Below are 27,074 nucleotides of genomic sequence, written 5' to 3' on the forward strand. Positions count from 1 at the left end.
GTGTAGACTTCCGTTAAGATGCTTATTTAACACTGTATTTCAAAGATTTCTGACTGGGTTACCTTCTATGTCTGCACACCTCTGTTTATTTGAACCTGTTTGTGAATGCTTGTCAGTTTTGTCCACACACACAAACACACACACACACACACACAGAGAGAAATGCATGTGGTGAGTGTGTGTGTGTGTGTGTGTGTGTGTGTGTGAATGCGGGCGAGCGAGAGTGAGTGTTTTCTGACGCCTGTCGGGCTGTGGCTGTCACGCCGGAGCATAGAGGTGTCATCGGCTCAGGCCTCTTCAGCGCAGCCAGTCAGCAAGCCGGACCTGTACACAGTGACGAGCTGACAGCCAGCCGGCTCAGGCCTGTCTCCTGGCCTCCCCGAGCGCCAGGCACCTGATCCAGCCGCGCACACCAACCACGCACACTGACAACCCCCACCCCTCTCCAGCCCCATCCATATGAATTAGCCAACTGGCCCTCCAGGACAGGGTTAGCCCTTGGTAGCCTACTGTGATCAGCAGTTTAAGGGAGGCTACCTACTGTACCTATCTGGTGCAACAGAGACCACATTGGTGTTTACTAGTTAATTCCTGACTGGGAGTAATTGCAGCGCAGTGTGTTAATTTGCATGGAAAATGAAAATAAAACAGCAGTTATGTCACATAGGATACTACAGTATATGAAAATAGAGACATGGCAGTAGTATAGTTCAATATTAAACCCTCAGATGGACATGTATTCTGAAAGATGATAATACTAAGAGAGAATATCTGTTCATCCCGTCGTCTACACTCTGCACCGAGATTCAATTTTTTCCTTAAAACCCAAACATTACCCAAGCTCCTCTGCTTCTGCTGACTGCATTAGCCTGTAACGCTCTCATTTTCCGGGTGGCAATAAATATTAGAATAAACCGCTCCAACGTGAGGCTGGTCAGGGCTTCTGTTTGCTGTCAGCTCGGGTTGCCACGGCAGCTGAGTGACAGACCAGCCGAGGGGGGTTGGATTAGAGGAGGTGACAGGGGGTGAGAAAACGAGGGCCTTTTTTTATATTGTCAAGTAAATTTAGCCCGGGGAAGAATGAACATCACAGAGCGGAGAGAAGGAGAGAGGGAAAGAGAGAGAGGGAGGGAGAGAGAGAGAGAGAGAGAGAGAGAGAGAGAGGGCCCCTCTGCGATTGTTGACGCCCGTCAATAAATCAGATTTTTAATTATCGGACACATGACAAGAAGCAGTGACAGCATCTCTCTTTCGAACCCCCTCCCCTCTCTCCGCACACACTCGACACAGACACACTCGTATACGCACACATCCCCCCCCGTCTCCCTTCACTCACAGTTCACAGGAGAACATTCTGTCAGCTCGACTCTGAAACAGAACAGCGCTCTGAGACCAGAGCCGCCGCTCCGCTAATAAGAATAGCTCAGTTCAAATATATCCTGATCAAAATGTATCCACAACGTCAGCTATGTGAGGACGTTAAGGACGGGAAGTAAACAAGCCTTCACAGTAATTCTCCCCCAGATGAGAGACAAGCACGACGATGTGGCATGCTTGGGGTGCCAGTATGGTGTACAACCACGAACAGATGACATCCTCCAGGAGTGGCTGCTGGGGGTGTATGGTGGTGGTGGTAATGGTTCGGGTGGGGGCTGGGTGGGGGGAATGTGCATGGGGGTGGGGGCCTGGGGCGGTGGGGGGGGGGGGGGGGGGGGCAGGGCGTGGAGGACAGGAGAGGCATGGTGGGCCCAGTAAGAATGACAGAGATGACACTCGTTGAAAACCTGGAACATCCATGTGTCATTTGCTCCTGTGTGTCTATCGATTAACTGACAGGAGTAATCTGGTGTCTCCCAGGGGAGTTTCAATTTAAATCTTATATCTGAATCCACCTTCATACCATGCCAGTCCCTACCCCCCCCAGTCTAGTGGGTCAGGAGAAAAATACATAGATTGTTTGTCTGTCTCTTTATCTTTTTGACTGTGTGATTGTGAAAAGTACACTGTACATCCTATTACTCTTGCTTAATACTTTAGAACTTACATACTCTCCTAATATCATGGGGTTTCTGTTTCATTCATTTTCCTGTCAGTATGGGGAAAGGTGAGTTTATTGTACAACCTTAAAACCACAACAGGGCGAAACATTTGTGGATTGAACGGCATCCAGGTATCTGTCATGGGCCCCATGTGGTTGTGTTTTTGGTCAGTCAGACATTCCTTCCTCCTGAAAGCCCTTTTATCTCGACTCGGGGCGCATGCATTTGTGTCATGTTGCACTAATGAACACTCCATCGGAGCCGTGTCTTCATTTTTTGGGTGTGGGAAACGCAGCCCAAAAGGGAGTTCTGGCACCGCTTTAAGAGAACGCCAAAAACCCCAGGAAACGTCCCGAGGACGTCCAATCAGTATCCAGGTTCTTTTTTTCCCCACTTCCTCGTTGCGTTGTGGATTGTCAGGAGACCTTGGTTGTCACACAGAGCTGACGAGCATGTAAACAACAAAGCACGCTGCGCTCCGACTGGAAACCATGACACAACACACTTTGATTTGTCTCCACTCACTGTATTACATATTGAAATCATCATCATTAAGCCACTCTTTTGCAACCCTTTTCGACTTCCAGAATAAATCAAAAACATACAGTGTTGCCAGTGTTAATATGCCATTGTCTGACTTTCCTCTCAAATTTATGACTCCTCTCTCGGATTTCATCTTGGTTGCATCTCGTTTGCCTCCAGCCCAGCTCAGTGGAGAGCCATATCCCCCACATATTTGGGCAGGGCTGCGTTATCAGTCCGCGCCATGAGCACTATACCTATCTGGTGGTCTGTAAACATCTTTAAAAAGAAGCGGGCAGTATGAGGGATGTGGGGCCACTATGTCTCAGCGAAGACCGCCAGCTTTGTCATTCCACCCCTTTTGAGGTTTGTGGTGAAACGTTTAAGCCCTGAAAACGGTTAGTGGGAGTGTGTCACCAAGTAATTCATCCACCCCAACCCACCCCACCCCACCCCAATCCCCCCGCCCACCCGTACCCGACACGTACGCAGACACACAAGCTACCCTCCCACCGCAGTAATATTATTATATTCCCCATCCCCGCTCAGAATCGTATCAGCACAAAGTCTTGGCATTAGATCACCTTCTATGGATTTCCCCCTTCATGCTGATGACATGTTTCTGCCTATACCTCTGCACGACCCCCCCGCCCCCCCCACCATCCCATTCCCTCAATCCAACCCTCATCAGCTCCCCCCTCACACACACCCTTACTCCTCCTCCGCCCTCACACACACACCCCTCCTCCCCCCTCACACACACACACACACACACACACACACTTACCCCTCCTCCCGCCGGTGAACTCCATGTTTCCCCTTTGTGCTCCCAGCTCCAGGAAGAGGGACCTACAGGCTGGCTGATTTACGACTGCTTAGCTCACTAATTCTCAGTGGTGCAGGCGGGAGGTGCGCATGTTTTGTCGACAGTGGCTGGGTTAAGGCTGTGGGCTCTGCTGCTTTGTACACGCTAGGCTAGCCCTCCCCATTCCTCCACCTTCCCCCATCGCCTGTGCTGTCCTACCTTCCTCCCCCCTTTTCCCTGTACCCCCCCCCCCCCCCCTCCCCAGTCTAATTTATAGACAAACACAGCCGTCCGGCGTTGATAGCTGGTCGGTGATCCAGTTTCCCAGAGGCTGGGCAGTGCTCATGGAACCCCCTGCTGAAGCTTAGGGCTTGGGGGTGGAGGGGGAGTGGTGTGGGTGGTGGTGGTGGTGATGGTGGTGGGAGGTGGGTGGATGGCAAGGATTCTGCTGTCTACCCAGTTACAGTGCCTGGCAGGGATGGGCCAGATTAGTGGAGCTATAGACTGGGCTGGGCTTCTCTGGAGATGTGGGAAAGAGAGTTTTTTTTTTTTTGTCCGCAGGAAACGACCCAGTTGATGAGAAGAGGAAAAACTGCCAGTTGCAAAACGAGTTGGGACACACATACATCAAGCCAAGAGTCACTTACGAGCATGTGTCATACCTCCTGTTGACGCACAATAGGAGCCGGAGCTAACATCTTATCCATGTGTGTGACAGAACATGATATTGTTCTGCCTCTCTCCTTGGGAAATATACCTGTAGGGGGCGCCAAACTTTTGACAAGTGTTGATGTGGAGGAAAAAAAGAGCTGTTAATTATAAAAAAGGATATAAATTAAAAGTGCCATCTTAACTGGTGTGGTTTTAGAGTCAAGCATTATTGACTTATCAAAGTGTGTACGAAAAAAGCGCACACACATCAAGGCTGTGAGATGTGAGTGTTTTTGATCAGCACTCGAGAAGCTTAAGCAGATAAGACGTGTTTTAGCAAGACTTGGAAGGAGTCCAGCTCTCAAAGATGAGAGGGAGAGAGAAACAAAGAATGAAAGAGGGAGAGGGAGAGACAGTGTCTGTGCTGTGTTTGGCATTGTGTATAGGAGAGTGCATGAGTGTGTTACAGAGTGAGAGAGAGAGTGTTGTGTGTGTGTGTGTGAGAGAGAGATAGAGAGATGTTCTGTGTCTTCATTTTCTTGCACAGCAATTTAATAAACCTTCCAAAGACAAACACAGATCCCCGATAGATACAGCGCTTTGAATTGAGTTCCATGCACTGATTGCCATTCCAAAAATGTGAAGGGACACGTGAGAAAGAGCTAATTTTGCACAATTGACTGGATAACCTTTTTGGATCATTGGATTATAGCCTGATTAATCAGCCATGATTAGCATTTAGCCAAGCCTGCTGAATCTGGCCTGCCGCGCATTTTATTTATTAATTTATATATTTTATTTTTGTCCTTCCCCCGGTTTATAATACATTAAACTGCCAGTCTGTCAGGCTGACGGGGTCAGCACCGTTGTTCATTAAGGACTTTAGGAATGAATAGATGACAGGAGTGCGGGAACATGCCCTCCCTCTCCCCTCTGTCTGTCTCCTGCTCCTGCTGCTCCCGCTCACCGCTCCTGCTCACTGCTCCTGCTCCCGCTCACTGCTCCTGCTCCTGCTGCCTCTGCCAGGGCTGGGCTGGGCTGGGCTGGGCTGGGGCTGGCTGGGCTGGGCTGTAGTGGTGGAGGGTGGCCCAGGGTGGCAGTGCTGCTCCCCTCTCCCTCTCAGGAGTTTAGCAGGGGTGGAAATATGGACGTCGGGAGAGAATGTGGCAGATGGCTGACAAGGCATTTTTACCCATAACGCCCCAGTAAAACTTTAACTCCCGAGATTTAGTGCTAGCCCTCTGCACTTAGCAAGCTGCAGCCGCGGGCATATTTTTTCAAAAGTCCCAAACTGATGGTTCTGCAAGCTTCGCATAAACATGCTTTATTGATTGCGTTGTTAAAAGACTCAATGGGTCAGTATCATTTAGCCAAAGACAGCTTTAGAGGACAAATAACAAATAAAAACTGAAAATCACTCGAACATTAGAACAAAAATATAGATTTTCTTTTATTATTATTATTGTTGAGGGGGAGGGGTGGGATTATTCACCATGTCACTATGTTGATGATTTTGACCATCATGTAAAAATTGCTTTGTGTCCTTTTAACGGCGCCCAGAGCGATTTTTAATACATTTCTCCGAATGTAAAAGCTTAGTTGGTTTCTCAGCTTTTGCAATTAAATTGTCCGACAGCACTTACCCTTCAGTAAGAAAAATAACAGCAATCATTTACCTCATTCACCAATGAGGAAACATCAGTCGTGTCGAAACCCAGGAAAACTTTCTTGCCTTTTTTCTCCTTGTGTCTCATCACCACTTCCATTTTCATCAAGGGTGTGACAACAATTTCCAGTGCCAAGACAACAACAGCCTCCCAACCTCTTTTTCTCAGCACCAAGTTTATTAAAACATTACGCTCTCCTTTTCTCCCCTCCCTCTCTCCCTTCTTCCTCCTCGCTCACTCATTTGTATATCGGTTATGCAAAATAAGCTTCTTGATAGAATGTGTCGTGCTAATTGGGCCCATGATGCCTGTAGGACGGCGGCGGAGGCAGCGGCGAGATGAGCTGACGGCAGAAGAGGAGCCAGGCAGGCGCCAGGAGAGCCATCTCCATCTCGCCGCCAGACGCCCGCGCCCGTCCGAGGGGCCACATGGAGGAGGGGGGTGGGGGGGGGGGGGGGGGCGGAGGAGGAGGGGGCGGGGGGGTTACGAGGCTCAGGTGACAGGGGCACACATCTGCACCCACCAGCGTTTGGGGAGGCATGGCTGGCGGCGGTGGTGGTGGTGGTGGTGGTGGCCAGGGGAGAAAGGGTGGGGTGGGGTGGGGTGGGGTGGGGGTGTGGGACTGAGGCGAGCGGGGAAAGGCGGGAGAGCGGGAGACTTTTTGTTTATGGCGCACAGCTGCTGGTGTCGCTGCAAGGGACCTGTAAAAAAAAGACAGAGGAGGCAGCCTAGTAGTAAATGAGAGATGAGAATAGTGAGCTTGCTCTCTCTCTCTCTGTGTATGTGTGTGTGTGTGTGTGTGTGTGTGTGTGTGTGTGACTGGTCATATCTTCTTTTATGCCTTTGTCTCACTTGAAGCAAGTATGAGGGGGGTTATCTACCTATATCTGCATTGCTTTACTCGGTGGGTGACTTGTTGTGCCTTTTTGTTTTGCTTTTAAATACCCACGAATAGATAAAACAATCCAACTGCAATCCAAACACTAATGAGGCTGACTCTCCTGACTTAGTAAATGATCTGGTGTTTCTTCAGCTGCTCTTGTGTCTGAAGTATTTCTTCCAAACAAAACACTGTTGTGTGCTGCAGATGAAACGGCGCTCTGCCCCCCCGCTGCCATGGGCAACACACGGACAACACATCCCTCCGCTGAAACATTTCCGGCGGAGTTCGGTCCAGACCGGAGGGGCTCCCTCCCTCTCCGGCGAGCAATTATCTGGGCCAGGCACGGGCCTAACTCTGGCACGCTCCTGACACCTATACACCTCCGCAGCGCGCGCATCCATTTGCTCCGGCGACAGAGAGAAATGGCCGCCAGGCTCTGGGGTGGACAGTGGCGCGATGGGGCCGACTCGCCTTTATCTCGCAGCATTAACATGATGGAAAATATGAATACTTGAATCTTATCGCAGGTGAGCTTTATAACGGCATTCATCATAAGACGTATTATGTATTTATCACGTCACCGGGGAGATGTGGAGCCACCAGTTCCATTTGGCCCCGGTGGCCAGAGGAAGAGCTCGGGTCCGCTGCATTATCCGGATCTCAGACGGAGAAATGAGGGGGAGGGAGATTATAAATCCCGTCCAGCTTTTCCCACTCTTTGTTGCCAACTCAGTCCTTAAATTAACTTTGGCTCACGGGAGCCTGGGTCTTAATAGGAGAAAATAATAAAATAGACATTGTTGAAATCAGTTACATTTATATATTAAAGGCTTGTGAGGGTGTGATGTGCCGACTGATAAATGTGCTGAAATTACTCAATTCTTTCTCTTTTAATAATTCTGTCATCTTCACAGACCATTTGACCATTATGCTATTGAAGTCATTTTTTAGAGAAAAAGTAATATCATCAGTCATTATAATCATTTAATACATCTTTTTTTTGCTCCTATTCCTTACGTTTCCTATTTAACTGAGCACCCGAGCCAAAATACGTATCTCTTTGTGTGTGTGGCGGAAATACATTTTACTGGAGGGCACAGCGATGGGAAGTTTGCCATAGAAATGTATGAGGTAGATACGGCAGTACAAGTCTGTTTTACAAAGTCAGGTGGGAATTTACAGATGGTGAATCTGTGTCATTAATTCTCAGTGCCCAGAAACTTACTGGAAGAGATTCATTGTTCTATACACATCTGAGAGTTAATAATGGGTTATTCACAATCTCTAATGCTTTCAAATGGCCTTGCGGTCATACTAAGCATCTGTTTTAAAGTATCGGATTATTATGTTCTATCTTTTGCATGTAATGACTTCTAAGTCATCCCACTTTACTGTTTTAATTGGACATACTGTACACAACGATGACTAATCTTCAAACCTCTTCTAAAGTTCTAAATTGAGCAGTCCAGTAAATCTCTGTGTGTGTGTGTGCTGGTTCGGTCACTCCTATATTGTGACTTTCAAAACATCCAAAAATCTATAGCAAATTGAGAACAATGATGTGCACGCCACAGGCCTCATTTCCCCACTAGCAGTAACGACAGTATTTGCATGAAGCCCTTAACTTGCACTTCAAAGGCCCGTCGGTCTTAATGACGCCGCTGTGATGTGTATATCTCAGCACACGATGAAAGCATCAAGAACTAGATGGTATTGAAGTTGCGCAACTTTAAGCTGATACCTTCAAGTGCGAGAAGAACAGAGGTAGCCTTTCCCACCACTGTTAGAACTTAGCTGACTGCGCTAAACCTACATTGCGAGAAAGTGGATGAAACCAAGTTAAGCTTATATTGTATCCCCTCTGGTTTCATTGTGCTAACTAAATACATGGGACTTAATCATGCTTAAAAATAACAAACAAACAAATAAAACAGAGGTCCTCGGAGATCTCATTAGAGGCCTTGTCAAACTCCAAGAGACTGCATAATTACTAACCAAAATAAATTGCAAAGCTATTTCGTTTGTATTTCCTGCACTTTCAGATTTACTGCTGAACTAAGGTCATTGGAAAGAAAAACTTTAACTTCTTTGATTTGGATGGGAAAAGTTTGATTGAGTAGCGCAAACCACACCCCGGAACGGGAGAAAAGCAGACCATCTTCCCTCCTCAGCAGGAAATTCAATCTCGCACATCCAATTTTTGTTTCTCTCTCTTTTTTTATAGCTGGCAAACTCAAAGGCTCACATTTGTACACTGCACAAATAGAATAAGAAGTGTTGCTTATGCTGATGTACTTGAATTGATTGAGAGAGAAAGGGGGGAGGCAGAGTGAGGGGAAGAAAGGGAAAATTACATTTGCTTACTTCTCTCATTAAAGAAAAAAAGTCAGACCAGCTGACAGGCAAATGAAAAGAGTTCAACCAAATTTCTATAAATAAATCTTTTTTTGTCATTTTAATTACTGGATCAACGGCGCCTCAGACGAATGGCCCAGCCATCAATCTTTAATTAAAGTCACGCATTGCAGATTTAGCGCGATGCTGTGCCTGATTGAAAAATAAGCGGAATGATATTTCTATTAGAGTTTGTTTTATTAATAACACGTCAGGGATTTAAAAACATGTCCAAAAGAGACCCAATCAAAGGGAAATGATAGACAGTCTTTACATTTCAGCCGTAAGCAGCTGGAGTCTTTCATCCGCTTTTTCCTCCCTCTATCTTTAACCTCTTAAATTTGTGGCGAGGCATTACAAGGAAGTGTTCCTCTTTGGTCTTGTGGTCTAAGCATTTAGCTGTCAGGTAAAAAGAGACATGCCAGAGAGGGTCTTTATATCCATTTTTCTCCTTCAGTCAAATGAAGACATAAAACAAACCTCAGGCTGGCTTGGCCTTCTTCAATGCTGTAGTCACTCTTACCTTTCCTTATCTGCCCTCTTTCATCACCCCTCTGGCCTCTCCTCTCTCCTCTGGTCATCCTCTCTGACGCACCCTCTGACCACATCCCCCTCAATACAGCAGCCCACCTTCCCCCCTGGCCTCTCATGGGGACTCTGTTTGGGCTCGGAGTCGGACCCCATTTTACTCCTCAGGATGGACCTGAACTGAACTGAGAGCTCGTGGCCCACTATGCAGATTGCCTTTTCAGCACGTCTGAATGGACTAGCCTAGCAGTTGCGCTGAGATCAGGAGGGAACAGGGTGGGGTGGAGGATGAGAATGGAAGCGGAGCGGATATGTTCCCCCCTTCTTACCCGCACGCTGACAGTGGCCCTCGCCACCTTTTCTTCCCCTCTCCTCTGCTTTCTTCCTCTCTCTCTCTCTCTCCCTCTCTCTCTGTCTCTCTCTCTCTCTGTCTCTCTCTCTGGGGTGACCTGGATCTGCCTGGATGCGACCTGGCTCCCTCTCCTGTTGCTGTCAGGATCTCACATGTTCCATTCCATTCAGGCAGCCCTGTTGAACAGCCTCCAGGTTTCCTATTACAGGACTGTACAAAGCAAGGACAAAAAAAAAAAAAAAAAAAAATCACATGTAAATAGCGCACTTCCGCTGGAGGTTGGTTTTAAGCATCATTATTTTGATCCCGTCATGTGCCGTGGAATGCTTAATTCACTAAGTCTCAATGTGTTAGTGGAAATGTTCAGATCTTAATTTTTTTTTTTTTTTTGTTCAATGTCCCCGTGTTCAGCGTCCAGGAGAAATCCCGAGCCGCTTTCTGTGCTCTTGACCTCGATGCTACATGTTTGTTGTGTTGGGTAATTCTTCTTCCTTCCCTCCCAAGATGAGCCCTCTGGTTTATTTTTAAGTCATCAATTACTCAAAACTTCAGCCGGCTATCTCTCCCTTACCATCTGGGCTCAATACCTTGGTCTTAAAGGCTGTTCGAATAATGACAACCTTCCCTCCGCCATTAATTTACGAGGCCAGGGAGCCGCATTTCATGCGTTATCATGCTTCTGCATTTGATCTGGCGTATCTCTTTTTTTCCCCTTGCAGCCCTTGCATCTGCGCACCCACATGCATAAATCTCTCCGTCTCACACCTTGTCAGCCGGCCAAAAGATGAGCGTGGCAGAGAGGCTCGCATTAGTTCCGTTCAAAAAAAAAAAAAAGATTGAAAGAAAGAAAGAAGGAGAGAGAGAGAAATAGAAAGGGGGGAATAAAAAGAACAGGAAAGGAGAGGGAGATAGTGACCTTGGAGCCTAAAAGCACTATCAGATGTGACTGAGGAGGCTGTCTGCAAGATTGGGCTCTGATTTGTTTTGTTCTTGGGTAAGCAAATATTTCATGCTGATTTTGTGATGAGAGAGGGGGGGAATGTATTGCTATAAAATCTGTCACCAAAAAGGTCTCAAAATTGCCCCATTTACACAATGAATTGCTAGTCCTACTTTTTTCAGAATATGAACATTATTGCCATTTCGAGGCTGAAGGCCTAATGTGATGCACTATTTGTATGTCACTGAGTTGTCCTGTACACAGAGTACTGCTAGTGTAAGCCTTTCTAGTATAATGGAACATTGCTGCCCACAGTATAGTAGCACAATGAAGAAAATATACCTGAAAATTACAGTAATTACAGTCATTATACTGTAAATAGTCATATCACATGTGTAGAGGCCCCCGTAGCACATGCTATTCTATATGATTTCATATTGCATGGGATAACAGCACACAGAAATGGAGCATATTTGATCATTCCATTTGAAAGGGATCGTTATGTGTTTTCTGTATTGTGTCGAGCGTATGGCTGCTTGCATCTTAGCCCTCCACCCCTCCGCACTTTGCATAGTCTATTTCCATCTTCATTGTGCTCTTATTTTCACTCCTAATGAAATCATGCACAAATCGCCCAAAGTGCTGACGGCTTCAGGCCTTAAAAGCCAATCCCCTCAGGACCTCGTTTGGAAACAAACCATTTTATTTATTGTGCTGCTCGTCTTCCCTCTGCACCCCCCACCCCCCCTCTCCCTGCCTCAAAGGGATCTCAAAAATGTTGCTGCACTTCTCCAAAGACCAGCGTCCGATATGCAGGGGACTTACTCTAAGCCTGTCTAAAGGGAGGAAAATAATAATACTGGAGCACAAAGAAAAAAAATAAAAAAGTGAAAAGCTTACAGAGTATTGTAAACTTCTTTGCATCCACCGCAAATGACTTGGCCGTATTTTACTTCCCAAAATGACACTTTAATTAAACAAATTACTGCGCCAGGGGGAAGAGGGACCTTCAAGTGCACGATAACGCCGCGGAGATAAACCTTATAGGGAGTGTTTATCAAAGACGTGGAGGTTTAAACCGTTAATAGGTAATACTGAGATAAGTAAGCCTTTGTGATGTTGCAGCAGCAGAGATAGATTCCGAGAGGCTTATTGTAGAGGGAGAGGGAAAAAAGAAGTGGATCACAGCCGACTCTTTAAGAGCCAGTGATTAAAAAGAGCAGGCAAGCCCAGCGAGAGTGTCATCACACTCTAGTCTCCATCTTTTCACCGTTTGCGCACCCTTTTGTACTGGTGTGTGTATAGATAAAAAATAAATAAAATAAACCCCCTGGACAAGCTGCCGTGTTTTATTTAATAAAAGCCCCGTTTTTTTTTCATTTTTTTTATTATTTAACTGTATTACCAATTTTCACGGATTAGCCTGTAAGTGAGCACTGCGAGCCGTGGATTGTGGTGCCTGTACCTGTCATGAAGATTTAGCTCTCTTACACGGGTTAGGCTGAAAGTCAGCACCAAGGTGAAACTTTCAGCTTCTGATTTATTCGCTTTTCCCCAAACTCCACCCGTGCTCCCCGAGAGCCTCCCGTCTGTGGGCGCACACACACACACACACACACACACACACCGCTAATGTCAGGACGCGCAGGGGGAGTGTTTGCAGTTCATGCTAAACACATGCATGCAAGTATGTTTACATTTGGCGCATGAAAAAAAACAGGCACTTGGTATTTTTCACAAGTGAGTAAATCCAAACTGTTGTCTCAATGTGACAGAAATTGCAGGGTCACATAATTGTTTTATGGTAACATTGTGGTTTCCACCAAAAACATGTTGTTGTTTTTGAAGTTTAATTCCTAATGTTTACAAGAGATCTCCATAGAAGAAACTCTACAGAGATGAGGCAGTGCTTTTCTGACAGTAGTATAAACATGGCCACATTTGATTTGCAGTCTGTAGCCTTCTCTCTCTGTTTCTTTCTTTCTCCCTCACTCTCACACACATGCACATACATGCACGCACACACACACACACACACACACACACACACACACACACACACACACACACACACACACACACACACACACACACACACACACACACACACACACACACACACACACACACACACACACACACACACACACACAGGGGGTGCATGCCATGAAAGGGCTGCATGTGGTTTGGGTTATGTAAGCATGTGTTACACTGTGGCTCCAAGATGTTGTTAACTTACACTACCTCAATGTTTAACTGAACGAGACTTGTCTCTTTTTTATAAAAAAAAAGAAAGAGGGAAAAAGAGGAAAAAATGAAAAAGAGAATGTAAGAAAAGAAGAGGGAGAACAAACTGTAGCGACTCTTTGATGATGAACCAAAACGGCTGGTGGATGGGGCGGGGGAGTGTGCAGTTCCCTGCACCCACCCCAACGCCGTGCAAGGCCATAAACCCATAACAGGCACCCAGCTGGGGGAAGACATGTAGGAGACCCACAGATCACTTCCTTTTACATACTTCAGCACTCATGTTTCTCGGCAGGGGGAGGCCCCAGCCTTCCCAGAATTCCAAGGCAGAGGTCACGGACCACCACGGTGTGTGTTCGGAGTGAATGTGGTTATGGGTAATAATCCGTTTCTGTAAATGTTTTTGCTGTGTGTGTAGATTTCCGTCTTTCAGCTGCTCCACAGAGAGTAGAGCAGCAGAGCTGCTAGCGGCTACATCTGAGCTAGGCTAAAAAGGCTCGCTTAGGAAGAGCCAAGAGAAAAGACCCCATTATAATATGCAGTGAAGGATTTGTTTGATTTTCACTTTTGTGAGGCAATTACTCACACCTCCCGAAATTAAAGGAAAACTTAGCACAGCTTGAACAACAGATGTTTGTTTTGTATATTTTTCGGGGGAGAAAGGAGGGAAAAAAGAGAGCGAGCAAGAGAGAGGGAAAAGCTTGCTTTCTTCATCAATATTGTCCTAAGCCTCCGTTAGATCTCAAGCTGTCATTTACCTGCATCTGCCAGTTCCTCTTAGCATAAGCAAGCGTGAAATGTTTACTTGAACACATTTCTCAGGAGAAGCGTGCAATAGGAGATGGCACTGGCGGCATAGGAGGTATACGTATGTGACAGATATATAAAACAGAGTGAGAGACGGAGCGAGGGAGAGGAAACTGCGGGAGAAGGAGAGAGAGAGCTGCCACTTGCTATTGCGGCAGTGCTCAGCAGAGGTATGTCTTTTTGAGGGGGATAAATTCAACCTGATGTGCCCGTCCTTTCGCCTTCAAAGCGCTGGCATTGTCATGCTGTTCACGTCACGGGACAGACACACATTAGCTGTCAAACTCTTCTTTCATCTCCCAACTTCAAAGACGGGCAATTGATTACTCTAAATGGCCATTACCAAACATCCGCCACTGCGGCATGGAAAAGCAAGCGTGACAAAGAGGAATACAGAAATTTTTGGCGAGCTAAAGACGAGAGAGAAAAAGAGATGGGGGGGGGGGGGGGGGGGGTTGTCGGGGTGGGGTGGGGGGGGAAGTGAAAGAGAAAGCATTTGACAAGTAAAAGAGTGAGGCAATACAAGCACACACCATTTGTATGTTTGTAGATAAGATGCTCCCGGTGTAATGTGTTAAGAGACAAGGAGACAGAGATCCTTGCACACATAATCCCTGGAGATTAACCAGTGATTATACAGTAGTTCTGCTCGTTGTCAACGGCTCCCGAGACAAAAGCACCATTTGTTGTCAAGTCTCCCGTATACTGTACTACCCACATTCGTAACAGAAATGTGTCCTGCATAATCACTTTCACACAAGAACATGCATGTCTCAGAGAGGCAGTGTGTTATGTGTGTTAGCATGAGACGCTCTCACAGTGAGGAAGTGACAAACAGATCCTGATTCCTGCGAGGTGACGCTTGTAACCACTTGTAACTAGATGTCATCACGGCATGGCAGTGTAAACACTTGTGCAATTACAACAAAGTACATATTTGTACAATTGCACGTCTTAGAAATACACAGAGAATAGTATTTTGAAAATTCATCCAAATCACTAAAATGGGTACATAGTGCATACAACAATTCAAATCCAAAAATACATATCCTGGAAAAATACTCCAAGAGGAATCTATTCTTCTGATCTAGTGCTACTATATGGTACTTATTAGGTTAAATTATGATCACATCAGGGAACGTTCAAAGGCATTTAGCTAATGACTAGACCATCCAGTATGTGTTGTCACGGTCAGAGAGGACAGTGTGTGCTTGGCTATGCTTAGCTACAGCAGCCGAATGGGAGAGAAAGGGATATTGCCATGCTGCTTAGCTATGCTTAGCTACAGCCGGCCGAATGGGAGAGAAAGGGATATTGCCATGCTGCTTGGCTATGCTTAGCTACAGCCGGCCGAATGGGAGAGAAGGGGATATTGCCATGCTGCTTGGCTGCTTGGCTGAAAACAGAGCACGCAACCTATTTTATAGGCATCAACAAAAGATGATACCAATTATTTCTTGATTATTTTGAGCACTATGCAAATGCCTCCATTGTGTATTCAGAGAATGCCTGCCACACATGCCCCGCATCTCCATCCATGTAACACACACACACACACACACACACACACACACACGTCTTCAGATACACACACCATCTACACTCTAATTCAAGATCATAAACACACACGCACACACACACACACACACACACACACACACACAATGTTCACATATACCCATATTAAATGGCACACACATACTGAGCTCCAAGTCCTTACAAATCTGGGAACAACAAACAGCCTTATGCAGACTCCCCAGCCCCCCCCCCCTCGCCCCCCATGTTTTCCTTGAGGATGCATCCCTGCCTCCTCTGAGACAGATGGCGGCGCGTACGTGGGTATATTTTATCTCTTTTTTTTCCTTCATCCTGCCCAGATTGGGGCCCGGGATACTAAAAAGCCCATAAAAATCAAAGATGAGCGGCTAGAGCTAATAATATAATCATTGGAAACACCTGCAAGCCGCGCAGATGGGTGATTTCAGCGCGCGCAGGCGTCCGTCAGTGCGGAGAGGGCCCGCCTCCCCATATGGAGGATGTGGTGACGACGGGGTCTTTGGACGCCAGGGCTGTTTCTCCTCGCGCCGCCTGCCACGAGCATATGCAGGCTTTTTATAGAGCGCCGGGGCTCGCTGGTGGGTGTCACAGCCTATTCCGTCCCCCCTGCACAAGCAGCTCACGGCACACGGCGGCCCGCTCCCACCCCACCCCCCCACCCCCCACCGCAGAGCCTGCTGCCAAAGAAGTGTCACTCTCTCTCCCTCCCTCTCTCTCTCTCTCTTTCTCTCTCTCCGTCTTTTTTTCTGGGTCTGCCTGCACTTTCTCTCTGTCCTTTATCCTCCCTCCACTCCTAAATGAACATGGCTGTTCCCAGACTCGGAGCAACACGCGAGCAAGAGACTAGCACTGCTTTATGTAGTAATGAATCTCACTGTTGAAGTTGAGGCCTCTCAGATACTGAGATATCAGACATAACTACCATCATCAAACACATTTTTCGGTCTCAGTTGACTTGTTATAAACATGATGAGAAATGAATGCAAATCAATCACTGGGCTCCAAGACTTCACGCTGCTCTTTACTATCTTCCCATTACACGTCTTTCTTGCCCTGCTAACTTTTTATCCTTAAATGGCTTTTCTCTGTAACTGATACACATCAAGCAGAGATTCTACCTGGGATCAAAGAGCGCTTTATCCACTGAATAGTGTCGCAGCATTTTCTCCATTAGATAAGTAAATGCTGCTTCCTGTTTTGAAGTGGCATGTTTCATTCGGGGGGAGCTTTGATGATACGGGTTAAATGTGGTTGACTCATTACCATACGCTTATTTCAAAAGCACCAACAAGTTAATTCCCTTCAATATGAAGTGCCATCCATACATTCATTACTAGCTTTTTATAAAAAGAGGGTTGATTTACTTTTGCCATGAAAAGCACACCAACTCTCTCTAGCATTTACGTGCCTAGTTTTTTCCCTCTTATCTGTCTTCTCTTTCTGTGGTGGAGTTCCTTTGAAGATATTAGAAGAGAGTGAGCACAACTCATTGGTGTCATCAATTTTACGGCGAGGCAATATTTTGTTTAAGGAGTCAAAGGAGAGGAGATGCTTCTGGCTGTTGCTGTCAGGGTGTGATAACTTTGGAGCAGACTCAAGAGCATCTGACATTGAGGCGCACTTTAAAGAGGGGACTTGATTGTTTACACTCTCCTGTCTTGAAGCCATTATTACTGAAGAGCACACAAATGCAGAGGGGAGAAGGCTGAGCACCCTCTGCGATGGGAACCACCCGAAAGCCATCGCCAAAGAGGACACAGGCTGCCATTTCTGCTGTCATTTGGCTTGGTCAGGGTGGGGGAATGAAGTCTCCCTCGCCGTTCCGCGTGCCTCACCTTGGATAGTGGAGGCATGAAAAGGAAGATCATGTCTGTGCCGTACTGAGTCCCTCCCAGCGCTGCATACGCTGCCATATTAGCGCTGATTAAAGTCTCATTTAAATTCTTGGGTTTGATCTTTCCCTTCTTTTTCTGACACATTGGGGTTTTTTTCTCCTCCGTTTTTTTTTTTTTCTTAACGATCGGATGTGACTCGGCCCTGTCGTTCACGGCCCACTGACAGGTGTACTCGTCAAGGACAGGCCTGTCTCTTCACATTAAGTGACACGTAAATCCTTAGCGGGTGGAGAGCTGCTATTGCAGAAGGCTCGAGCCAGACATAAATCCACAGTGAGAAGGGGAGAAATAAAAGAGGGGAAAAAAAGGTGCTTCGGTTTTCAGCTTCTCATGTCGACTCCAGAATCCACAGGACACGGCAAGCTGCCCGGCGGTACCAAACTGCCCACTCAACACGGAGAGTGCCACGCCAACACCTCCAACGGCACACTCTGTAGGGCGCTGGGTGAAGGTGAAGCTCACTTGGCCTGTGTGCCCCTACTGTATATGCGCCATCACGCTCAAGTCAACGCGCACTCACAAACAAATCGGTTCAGAGTGTAGCCGCCGTGTGCCATAGGGTGTAGTAAGTGATGTAACACGTATGGTATGTGGGGCATACTGTATGTGAACCCTACAGTTCTGTGGAGGTGGTGTCCTGGGTGTGCTATAGGGTGTAGGAAGTGATGTAACACGTGTGGTATGTGGGGCATATAGGGTGTAGGAAGTGATGTCACACGTATGGTATGTGGGGCATATAGGGTGTAGGAAGTGATGTAACACGTATGGTATGTGGGGCATATGTGAACCCTGCAGTTCTGTGGAGGTGGTGTACTGGGATGGTGACGGGGGTGATGGTGGGTGGAGAGGGGTGGTGGGTGGAGTGGGTGGAGAGGTGTGGTGGGTGGAGTGGGTGGAGAGGTGTGGTGGTGTTTGATTTAGTGCTGTGCAGATTGGTGAGGTGGATGGGGCGCCGTGATAGATTGGGTGAGGAGGAGTGCTGACTTCCCCGTCACTTTGTAGCACGTCGTCACCGGATGATGATGCGCGGCGCGAGCGTCTCGCCATCTGTGATGTCACCTTCGATATTCTCATGTGTTCTCAAGCATCACTGCCACGTGAGGTCTTCTTCCTCGTACCTCCCTCTGTAGGCCTACATGTTGCCCCCAAACACAGAGCTCATTAAGAAAACTAACAGTAATTATGCAGACACCCATACACACCCGTACACACCCGTACACACACATACACACCCATACACACACATTAATCTGGAGAAATTCTTTGTTTTAACTTGGGGTGAGTAACTTAATTGGTCGACAACATGGAAGTGAACATGATGTTACGTTGAAACAATATTGTGTATATATTGATGCAATAAGTGTAACGTGCCCATCACCGTTTGATGATAGAGTAAGTGCTTTATCCTCTCTGGGCTTCAAGACACTTTTGCCATGTTATATTACTGACTACTTGAGCCTAGAGTAGTCTCTGATTTGACATCATTTGTACCTTTGACATAGTTAAATACAATGCACATTGTTCACAGACACACTTATTTGGCAGTTACAGTAGCCAAATTGATATCATCTTATGTGTTGTTTTCTTTCAGAGTGGAGTATTTTTAACTATACAAGTTGTAAACATGTAGTGGCAAAGTTATGCTGATATATAGCACCATAAATATTTGGTTTATATGAAATGAATATATCTCCTTTTTTGGTTTCCCTTACAGCTTTGGAATGTTATCCCATGCTGATTTTATTTTGTACTTCTCGATTTTACTATGCGGTCTTCAGTGACAAGAAGACTGTGGTCGTAGTGGTAGCAACTGTGACATCTGCTTTTCTACTTCAGCTTAACTTACCATGCATTTACTGTAAGTGGAACTTTTCAACATGTTTTAAATAGATGAACTGTACTGGGTTGAAAACATATATGGGAAATACAAGGATACTATTATACATTTTATGTTAAATATCTACAAACGTATCAGAGCCAGAGAAATGCATTCTCAAAGGATATACTAAGTGTTGTGACAGATATCCACATACAAAATAAAATTTCAAATAAAAAGCATAATGCAAATGTGTGAATTGTAATCAAACCCTCCAAATGAAATGAAAGCAGACTTACAAAACAATTAGAGAGATACAGAGTGCTCCTCCTGCATATTACAATCTACATGCTACACAGCAATGACTAGCCCATAGACTAATGAAAAAAAAATGCAATGAAAGATTTCATTGTGCTGAAACCACTGAATTAAATGTGACAGTCTTATAAAAAAGTTCAGTGAAAAAGTTTGTAAATAATGTAACCCGTTTAGCTGTAATGTGGAAAAAATTGCCTGGTGTGTGCGCCAAAACGTTTCATTGTAATCAAAGGGGGGAGGCAGCAGTCATAATAGTTAAAATTAGACTTTAATATTTCATCACAGTCTGAAGGTTTATTCTCATTAAACAAGCTGAGGTTTTTCACCATCTCCAAATGTCAGAGGGAGATATGTGAATACACTTTGGTTTACTTTGAAGCTCGCTGTATATGTGACTGCTTATGCTCAATTTCTATGTCCAATGCTGATGAATGAAATGTCATGACCTGAGAGGGCAAAGGTAACATGAATATGCTCATTTTTATGATTGTGTAAGGACATTCCTTTCTTTGTAAGCCCTACAAAGCACTTGAATTGATAGTGATGAGAAGTCAATGACAGTAATTCATCTAGGTCCTGAAATAGTGCAACAGTTGTATGAAATTCCACCATCTCTGTTGCATTTCCATTGGTCATTTCAAACTGTGCATTCCAAAATGGTTGCATATTGGTCTGCCTTTTTGTAGCTAGTGCTGTTCCTTTAGCCATTCTTAGTGTCGCAGTCTACAAGACTGATACACTATACTTAAACCTAAAATCCATAAACCCTCAGACATTTTTGAAAGATGACAGACATATTGTAGACATGAGTAAGTTTATAGTTATTTATATACAGTCATACTGTATATACCTCATCATGACGTTTTTGAGTGCAACCATGTCTGTTCATAAATAAACATATTCCATAACATATTCCATTCACTATGATTATTTATTTTATAAGTGTTTTTGAGTGTTTCCAATGCTATGGATTTAAGTAAAGTGCTTGGGCTTTGAGATAAATCATGTGCAATTAGTCCAACATTTGATGTTCTGAGTGTATTATTAAGTTAATGGATAAGACGGCAGTCGGGTATATAAAATAATATGTTTGAGGTGATAACGCGATGGAACAAAGCGCACAAACTGCTCACAGTTGCCACACTTGCACAATTGAATTGTGGACTCGAATAATTTCCATGTTTTCATTGGTAACTCTGACTCTTTGTAATACCTTTTCGTTTTCTTAACTTGCAGGACAGACTGCTGTTACAATTTCTATATGGATGGTTGTGGTGACCAAGGCTGAGTCTTAGTTCCATGCCAAGCTAGAATATCCCAGCACCCTTACCCAATCCTTAGCTTTGTAAGATCACTGTAGACCTAAGACCAGAAGTAGTGTCACTGTCCTCAAAGCTACTTCAGATACAGCATATGTAGCATGTTGTAATTCCACTGTCCATAGTCCACTCATTTGTACATCTACTACCAAGCGGAAGTCCATTTCCTGTGAATCTGTGAATATTGTGCTCCTGCTGATATCGCTTTATTTATTTATTTTTTTTTAGTTTGTTATGTTGATGCCCCGATGAAGACTTTTAGTTGAATGCAAAAAATTTAATTTAGCCAAGCCGCACTACAATGTATTTTAACCTAGTCTGACCATAGTCATTTATTAAAAGGTCAGAATGCATTGTAAAGAACCAATCACATCAGATTCAACATGCCAATCAGCTAGTAATGTACATCATTAAGATAATCTCACATGTGGTACACCAAGAAGCAGGCATCGTCATTATGAGGCACATTTAACAGTACTGCACACAACTTCGCACACACATACAGTATGCACATGTATGTATACAACACACACACACACACACACACACACACACACACACACACACACACACACACACCCTCACCCTCACTCACTCACACACACTGCCCCCGGCCCCTCCTCCTCTCCTCCTGTGGGATTTCTCTATTGCTTTTGGTTTATCACTGTCCAGTGTGCAGTGGTCACAGTAATTAGAAAAGCTCGGACATGCATTTGCAGTGTCCTGCTTAGGCTCGGATCACCAATAACAGCTTTTATTGTTTTCTAATCAGGGGCCCCTGGGTTGCTCCGATCAGTCAGTAAATAATGGAGATGTCAATACTCCCAGGCCCGTGACTCACCGGCCCGGCTCCTGCTCGCCATAAAACCCCCTCATTAATCACACGTTACGTTTGAAAAGAGTTCCAACTGTCAAGTGCAGAAAACTGAACACCCCCTCCCTCTTCCAATGCCACCCCGTACACACACACACACACACACACACACACGCACCTCTCAACACCCCAAGCCCCTCTTCCACATCAGTGGTCAACCAGCCAAAATCTTCCCTGGTAACGAGGGCACTTCAATTGATTAGCACATTCACAAATACACACACACACGCACACACACACGCACACACACACACACACACACACACACACACACACACACACACACACACACAGAGCAATAGACCTGGAATCACTCCACTAATTTTGCCGTGAGTTATTTGCTGATGCCCAATCAGGCGAGACAGGTAGGAGCCTGCTGCTCAAGCTAGCTGAGCCCAGTGACCGTGGAGCAAAAGTATCAATCCTTCATTACACAAGAGTGCCTCTCACAAACAATCAAAAATAACCAAGCCAGAGTGGGAAGCATAAATAAAAGATGCAAAGGAAGACTGAGGTTACTGAGACCCTGACACTGAAACTGATGCAAAAGACATTTTGTTGAACCCAAAGTGATACTTGACATTTAAACTTTTCCAGATATGTATTTATTAAAAAGAAGTGCTACAAGTCTGGATAGTGAACGGAAAAAAACAGACAGGCTGTTGCTCTTCAGCAGTATTAATAATAACACCAAGGACTGATGGAGAAGGTGATCTCCTATGGAGTCTGATACTGTAGCATAGCAAAAGCCTGAACCCAGTCTACACTAGTCAATGCCTGAAGCCTGAAACATGGCTCTCAGGGTGTTGTTTTCCCTCTCTTTCTGTTTTTGTTATATGACAATTATGCACTTCCAGCCCCCATGACTGAAAGCAATGCAGCCTGGCGATGCGGAGGGAGGTAGCACAGGACCCACCACAACAAACAAGGGCCATAAATCTCCCCCATAGGCCATATGTTCTCCAGCCGTAACTCTGCCATGTAGGACATGGAGTGATGTAGAATAAGTTCAGCTGTTGACCCAGAGCTAGGAGTGCTGTGGGGACCACTTTATGGGTAATACTTCAGATCTTGCCATATGACTTATCGTATGTCTCAGACTTTTAATGTTGCCTCCAACCCCTGCAAAAAATGTTCCCCTTAATTAGACTGTGAACCACATGAAAGTCACACTGTTACTGTACAGGAAGTGATTCAACATTTTCCCTTGTCAAACATTTTCCTCCCTCTTCTGTGCAGCCCTAATGAGATTTAGGGTTTAACATAAACTGTTGTTTAGATTGGTTTCCCTCCATTTGGCAGGACTTTGAAGAGAAAAAAAGAGGAGGAGGATGAAGAAATGACCGATTCCACTGGGCAACTTCCCTTCTCTATGTCTAATCTCGGGCTATAATTAGTCTTCGCTCCACATCGTGAACTCATTAGCTATCTGCCCATAGGATATCATCAGCACACACATCTAACTGTTTCATGATGCCTGATGTCATCTGGGCTTTAATGGTGTTGTGACACTGATTTCAACATTCCATTTTATTTTTGCATTTATTGGCAACAATTATCCTCTGTTTGTATGTTATGATTTTGTTTCTTGCTGTTTATTTCCTATTTTCATGGATTATAATTGTGAGCATCGCAATCATCATATCTGTATCTATAATTTCAGATAATAAAATATATGTAATGTTAGTGTTATATAACAACAAGAAAAACAGTAAAAATCATGCTATTTTAATCACGCTAGTTTATTTGCTGCTTTTTGAAATAGTGGAACTGTATCTGAACAGTATATAGATTGTAATATTAGTTGTATTGCCACAATAACAATTTCACATAAATGATATTACTAATTTATTGCATATGTAAAATAACAACAATAACTACCTCAGTATAAACACCTAACTCATAACTAAGTTGTTGTCTTTTGTTGTTATTGTTGTTTTATCCTGCAAAATGAGCTGACATGACCTAGTGTGAGTCCAGTAGTTGTACATTTCCCTGCGCTCCAGATAAAGATCTCTGTGCTCCTATTCCCCCTCTGACATGAAGCTGCTGCGTGGAACACACCTCTGGGCACGCGGCATGCATACCAACCAGACCCAGCCGCCCGCCATCACCCTCCCACACCGCCCCGCACCGCACCGCGCCGCAGCGCCGCTTAAGCATGGGTCAGCCCATGTCTAATGGCATCAGGAAGCTGAAAAAAGGCCATTTCCCTCTCTCTCCTCCCCACCCCGCGCTGATGATGAAAACCCCAGCGCTGACGGCTCAAGCAGAAAGCCATTTTTCAACTTAAATGCCAAGTGGTTATGTAGCATAATATTCAGTCAAAAATGAAGCGTCTCGCAGCCAGCCCTGACAAACAGCAGCGGGCCTCTGAGCGTCTAGGCTCCATCAGAAAGCCCACGTGGCTGCTGCGGAGCACATATTTGCTCTCATTTATTTGCTTTACCAACTTGTTCTTCCTTCTGTGTTTAAAAATGTATATATTATGCTGCTTTGAAACTCATATCATGTGTGTGTGTGTGTGTGTGTGTGTGTGTGTGTGTGTGTGTGTGTGTGTGTATGTGCCATATCTTCAGTATTTGCCTGTTTGATGAGACACAATTGAGATATGAGGTCCAAAAATAACATTTCTAGATGTATAAATTCATTGAAGGCTGACACAAAAACTAATGGCAAGTGTCATACCTTTTGAGTTCAGCCATACATGATATTCAGGATCATCCTGTCATAGAATGGGTGATTGCACTGCGTCGCTATTATGCTTGGCTGACCTTATAACTGCAGACCTTTGCTGATGGTTTTAACATTGCATGTGTTTCTGTAACGGATCTGCTCCCCTTTGTTGATTCTGTCCTGTTTCTCTTTGGCTGTCTGGCAGCGTGTCTATGAGAGGAACAACAGTGGCCCATCATATGCGTGTTCACGACCCCCCCCCCCCCCCCCCCCCCCCTCCACCCTCTGAGGAGAGCATCCCCATTTTTGTCCTCCCAGTGTTCCAGAGTGTGCGCGAGGGGATCGATATAGGCCCTCAGTCTGCTCCACCATCCATTCCCACTCGTTAACGACAGCCATAATTCACATCGCAGGGAAATATATATATAAATATTTCACCCCAGAGCGGTGACCTTTCTGTCTCCCCCCTGACAGCTCGGAGGGAAAAGGTGTCAATTAATGACATTTAGAAATTTCATATCACTCTCAATAACCCTGAGATTTTTACACGAACCGTTGGGAGGGTCTGGCTGGTCGCATGGGGCAGCACAACCTTCGTCGGGGAAGATGGGAGCCAAGGCGAACCATTAATGTCACCAGGCCGCTCCGCAATCATTTTGAACCCGGGTCAGCATAAAATCCAATTGATCATCATGATTGTCTACGGGTGATAAATTACTCATCGCAGATCCCCCATTTAAATTCTCCTGCTCCAGTAGGCTCCGGGACCACCCCTGGCTTTAGTTATAAAAAGGTGAATAAAAACATGTTGTACCGAAATGTCATACAAGGTTGTGCTTTATCTCTTTAGGTCTTGCTGTAAGCTCAGTGTACATTATTATCACGCCGATTTCCACAGTATTGGGTCTTAGGGGGCCAGATAATAGTAATACTCTGTCCTTCAAGTGACGGGCGCTCTCTGGCCAGATTGTCACACAGAGCGGGATCCCTGAGGATCTGGCAACCCTGGACCGCCGCAGTACGGATCAGCTACACATTACCGCGCAATCATCTCGTTCTCGTAGGAGGCCGCTGACACAAAGCCCCTCGCTGCTCCCCCCCTCTTCCCCTGCCTCTTACTCTGTCAATCTCGCCCTCTCCCACCACTGCTCTCCTCACTCGCTTCCAAATGCTAGATCTGTTCCGTATCAGTGCCACTGCAGCTGGGTCGGAATATCAGTCCCATTCAAATCTGGGGGGGGGGAGGGGGTAAATAGCTGAGGGGTGACATAACCTTTCATGTACAGCGCGGGCGCACCATATACAAATAATTGAAGCCCTTGACCCTGTCTCGCCGCACACGGCTGTAAGTACAAACCTGACATTTTGATACCGCTCCTGGGCCCTTTTCCCACTTGTTATTTTTCTATTTCAATAATCCATGACGGGCAGCGGGGAGAGAAAGGAGACGGAGGGGAAAGCGTGAATGATTAAGACTGTCAAGCTCAAATAATGTCCTCAGAAAGGCGCGCCATAAATCTGCTTTTGTGACATTTTCAAACTGCGGCGGCTCAAGTGTGTGCGCACCCTCGCTCCGAATGTCACTCATTATTTATTTATTTATATATTTTTTTGTTTATTTATTTATGCGTCCACCACCGCCTCAACAGGAGGCAGCGTGTTCTCCGCTCGCAGGTACAGGCTCTCCCGCGCACTTGTTTGTCGAGCCTTTTGATAATGATGCATCGTGTAGTAAAAGGTGAACGGCGCGCGCGGAGATGGGAAGGTCAATGCACGCCGCTGCCTGAATTTGCTGCGGTGAGCACATGCTAACGCGAGAGGCCGTTTGAGACTGACAGCTATCGATGTTCGTCAGCGCGCGCTCGGCCAAGGTACTGAGGCGCTGCGCTCCAAAGGCATCTCTGTGGAAGGATGTGTTTGTTTTTTCATCGACTGGGTACGGTTCAGTTGATGGTTATCTCGGACTTTATTCACTCATTACAATCTGCGCCTGGCCGCTCCCCCTCTCCTCTTTACGTCCCTGTTTTAATCATCAGCCTCTGTTGGTTCACTGTCAGCGCCCGGAATTTATACCCCATCAACAGCATTTGCATATTGCCTAATATGGACATTTCCAATTGAGGGTGTCAGTGATAGCCCACATGTTTCATGGCTATTATCCTGCACAATACCCAGATAAGAGCAATGACGTTAATTCCTGACCTTAAGATTCAGTCATTTCGGCTCCAAATCATTTTTTATTTAATTTTGATCTATATTGTAGGACTAATGCCATTGCTGTTTCTGCTTATCATTTATGCTCATGCATAATTTACACCCAAAAAGCCACCAACTCAAGGCTAAAGTGAATATCATGTTCGCAAGACGTTTTAATTTGAAACACTAGATACGTAGGTGTGCAAAGACTCTGCATCATCATTCCAAGGCTCCTCCATCTCAGAGGAGGATCAAAACCACCAGCCTCTAATTGAGGTGTATAATGCAATCACCAGTCCTTTGCCAAAAACCCACTTTTCTTCTCCCAGTGATATAAAGCGCTGCTATTAGCAAGGCACACATTTAGTAAATATGGCTAAATCATGGGAATGCGCTCACCCTTCTGCCTTCATCTCCTGCCTCCCTCCTCTCCCCCACCCTCCCATCTTTAATTCTGCCTTGTTGTGATAAACAGCTGCCATCAGTGTGAAATATTAATGTTGGAGGCTGATTTGGGGTGTCGAGCTGTGTCATTCATTTGCCTTTTAATCTTCCGCTGTTAAAAAAAAGGGGGAAGAAAGAAAGATA

Source organism: Sardina pilchardus, chromosome 11, assembly GCF_963854185.1.
Source record: "Sardina pilchardus chromosome 11, fSarPil1.1, whole genome shotgun sequence".
Lineage (NCBI taxonomy): Eukaryota > Metazoa > Chordata > Actinopteri > Clupeiformes > Clupeidae > Sardina > Sardina pilchardus.